At 37.5% G+C, this 2953-nt stretch overlaps 1 long non-coding RNA gene across 1 annotated transcript in view; it reads left to right on the top strand.

The window, feature by feature from the left end:
• The first annotated feature begins 2468 nt into the window (after positions 1 to 2468).
• Positions 2469 to 2953, top strand: part of LOC108977965 — a 3325-nt gene continuing 2840 nt past the window's right edge. The window contains exon 1 of the long non-coding RNA XR_001994075.1: positions 2469 to 2761. This is a non-coding gene — a long non-coding RNA (uncharacterized LOC108977965). The remainder of the gene's footprint in view (positions 2762 to 2953) is intronic.

The raw sequence follows: 2953 nt of genomic DNA, 5'->3' as shown, positions 1-2953 counted from the left end.
GAGGTCTTCCTCTTCCTCTGCTTCCCCCGGCGGTTACTGCGTCGAATACTTTCAGAGCTGGAGCGTTTTCCTCCATCCGGACAACATGACCTAGCCAGCGTAGCCGCGTTGACATGCTTGGTACAAAAGGAGCCTATTTTAAAAGCGATGATAAAGATTTGTACTAAATTAGTTTTTTCCGGCTTAAATATTATCAGATGGTAGATTGATTGAGGAATTCTAAAATATATTAAAGAACAAAAAAAAAACGGAGGAGCTCGTAGATGGGTCTTGATAGGAACTCTGCAACACGTACAAGACGCCATTAAGTAAAAGTATATAAAATGCCATAACTAAACACTAGGGGTATTCAGACCGAACCTGTTAAAATAATTAATTGTGTACATACTTTTTTGCTCTACCTCAGTAGTGAGTGTAAATTTTGTTCCAAACCAGCTGATTAAATTTTTATTAAATACTTACTTTTGAAAAATTTGTCAAAAACTATTTTGTAGTGGACACCAAATAAATTTTTCGCAATGAATCAAGTAAACTTTTGAGGCTAGAACGCAAGCCAAACAAACGAGTGATCTTACTGATGTTAACAAGCAACGAAAAAACTATCACGCTTGCCAGTCTAGTACTTCGTTACTCAGTAAAACGGTAATCTGTTAATTTTACAAAAACAAAACGCACGTAAAAATCTACCGAGTAGCGACGAACGAATTAGCAAAGCTGGTCTGAATACTCCTGCTAAATTAAGGTAAAGAACTGTAATTTAGTACGGAGTATCGCAGTAACATGAGACATCCGTAGCTAATTGACCGCTTGTTAAGCTCCAACTGACTCTTTCCTTTTGTGTGTAAAAACCAAGAAGCAATTAACGGAAAAAACTTTGCACAAATAATGTCTTTAAAATATGCGCAACTTTTGATCAAAAATTGTTCAAGTCCTTATGTACCGAATATGAGGGCTCCACTGTCTATAGTTGACTTTTGACCAAACATTTCGAATAATGTATGGGATATACAATTGAAATTCAGAGAACCTTTGGTATGGCCTAAAATTGGCTTTACTTTTAATTGATAAATATCTGACGGGATTACAATTAAGGATGCAGGAGTATGATTTACGAAACAGTTTATTCGATTATTAAATTAGAGGGAACTAGGTAATTTAGTCCGAGTAGGATAGACTGAAAAGTTTTAAACGTTTATAGATAAGAACAACTCTTGCCTTTAAATATGACTTTTCAATACTAGTATCGAGGATAAGTAGACGATCATAGTCTTTTTGAGATTTTAATAGATACAAAGTTTTCTACATGGTTCTTCGGTATAAAGCATAGAGATTGAAAGTTCAGTAGGCACAAAGAAAAGGTTAAATAGCTCATCGACTTTCATTTCTCCAATCTCTTACTAAATCCTGAACTTTTACTTTCATTCCTTAACTACTAGAAAAAGGAGGGAAGATACAGAATTTATTTAATCTTAGTTACTACGCAAGTTCCAGTATTCGGTTCTTACTATGTCGACCCAAAAGGGCCAGCTTAAATTGAATTATTGGAATTGTAAGAATATCGAGACATATTAGACACTTTAAAATCACGGCATTTTCCTAAAGTTGAACCAATCATGATGTTTGTGTAAATTCAATCAGAGTTTCTTAATGAAATCACTGTCCAGTGCGGATGGTGAGCACAGAAACTAACTAACTAATTCCCTAAAAACAACAAACACACCTCTGAAAGGTAAACGGTCGAGTAAACGATGGAAAAGTGGAAAACTTGATGAGATAGGAAAATGGTAGCATAAAGCACTAAACACCTAAAACATTGTAAATAAACATTGGGAGTGTTTATTAAGTGCCAAGTTCACAAAACCAATAATTTGAGTGCTGACTATGAGCAGCAACACCAGCTAAGGAGACTAGCCGACCAAACGCCAACAAGAAGAGCGCAATATATTTGATATTGTAATGCGGCAAAAGTAAAGTAAGCTACAACTGCAAATTAGGTAACAAAAACAAGCCAAGCGAAGTCTACAAAAACAACAAGCTGCGCAAGCCAGACGGCTGGATAGTCAAACTGCCGGTTGCCGCCTCAGCGTTGAGTGCAGCGGCAGCGGCAACGGCAATGGCAACCAAAACAATAACAAATACAATAATAATTGTTGATGATTTGCCGGTGTTGGTAGAAGGCAGGGTGCCAACAACAAAAACAAACCGCACACAAGTGACAACACCACACATATTGGCAGCAAGCAGCAAGCAGCTTGAACGGCAGCATCAACGGCAAAGCGATCGTCAATGAACGAAGAAATTTCGCCGCCACCGTTGTTGCTGCTGCTGCTGTTCGGCTGCACGTCTGCATGGTGGTGGCGAGTGTGTGTGTGTGGCTGCTGCTGCGGCTGCTGCTGCGGTGCGCAAGCGCACATGCGAAGTGTTTCGCTATGTGAAAGCAGGTGCATTTACCATTCTGCGGTTACCCACGACCACGATCAGACGCGCTCAAAAACGACGTCGCGAAAAAGCATTTCGAATTCTTAACCAACACTTGACAAAATAACGAGTACTTTCGAAAACGTTCAAACAATTTTGAAATACTTATAAATAGTTTTGAAATATCTCAAGCTCCGGTATATGCGTATAAATGAAAAAGCGATCACTTCTTAGCGAAATAATATAATGACAAATTGCTCAGTTTGGCGAAACACGATTCGTTGAAAGTGCAAGGATAATGCAATATTGATTGCTGGCGCAAGTAAAAAGTGATTTGAAAAAGGTGTTAAACGTTTGTGACTCGCAATTTATGCTACTAACATATTTGTTTAAGGACATACAGTGCATGCTAAAACTTGGCAATTTAAGATTTTAAGGCGTTCGTGAAAGTTGGGCAAAAAACAAAAAAATTATGTATGAGAAAGTAAATAATATTAACTAAAATTAAAAATAAAGACACGTATAAATTTAAAAA

This window comes from Bactrocera latifrons, unplaced genomic scaffold (assembly GCF_001853355.1).
Source record: "Bactrocera latifrons isolate USDA-ARS-PBARC rearing strain unplaced genomic scaffold, ASM185335v1 scaffold_98, whole genome shotgun sequence".
NCBI lineage: Eukaryota > Metazoa > Arthropoda > Insecta > Diptera > Tephritidae > Bactrocera > Bactrocera latifrons.
Note: the sequence above shows the minus strand (reverse complement) of the source record. Positions and strands in the feature narration are given on the sequence as shown.